Genomic DNA, 858 nt, shown 5'->3' with positions numbered 1-858 from the left:
AGCGCAGTGCGCAACCCCGCTTCAGTATTTTCACTACCCCTGAAAAGCCACGATAAAGGACTTGTCAGGAAAACGGAGAAAAAAAATCTATATATTTAAGTTTTGCTACTTTGTCAAATATATTTCGGGGTATGCACATAACCTTTGCTATATAGTTTTAGGCACAAATAAGAAGAAATCACAGATTTCATCTGTGTGATTTGCTTGATACCTCTGTAAATAACATCTGTGTAAAGTACCCAATTTGACAAGTATGTACACTCACCAAGCCCTTTATTAGGAACACCTGTACATCTTCTTATTCATGCAATTATCTAATCAGCCAATCATATGGCAGCAATACAATGCATAAAATCATGCAGATACACGTCAGGAGCTTCAGTTAAAGTTCACATTAAACATAAGAATGTGGGAAAAATATGATATCAGTGACTTTGACTGTGGCATGATTGTTGGTGCCAGATGGGCTGGTTTGAATGTTTCTGAAACTGCTGATCACCTGGAATTTTCAGACATAACGGTCTCTAGAGTTTACTCAGAAAGGTGGAAAAAAACTAAAAATATCCAGTGAGCAGCAATTCAGTGGACGAAAACACCTTGATGATGAGGGGGGTCAGAGGAGAATGGCCAGACTGGTTGGAGCTGACAGAAAGGTTGCGGCAACTGGGATAACCAATCTTTACAACTGTGGTGAGCAGGAGTTAAAGTGGGATTTGGCATACGGGAGGGAACCCTCAGATCCAGTGAATGGGGGTAGGTCGTAGGGGTAGCTTTCATATGCACCCTGATTGACAAGCACATAGAGAGGGCAAGAGGCTGAAAGGACCGGCAGATGGAAGGGACGCTGCAATTATGCCA

The sequence above is a fragment of the Xiphias gladius genome, chromosome 1 (assembly GCF_016859285.1).
Source record: "Xiphias gladius isolate SHS-SW01 ecotype Sanya breed wild chromosome 1, ASM1685928v1, whole genome shotgun sequence".
In the NCBI taxonomy this organism is placed as follows: Eukaryota; Metazoa; Chordata; class Actinopteri; order Istiophoriformes; family Xiphiidae; genus Xiphias; species Xiphias gladius.
The sequence above is the reverse complement of the archived record's forward strand: the minus strand, read 5'-3'. Positions refer to the sequence as shown.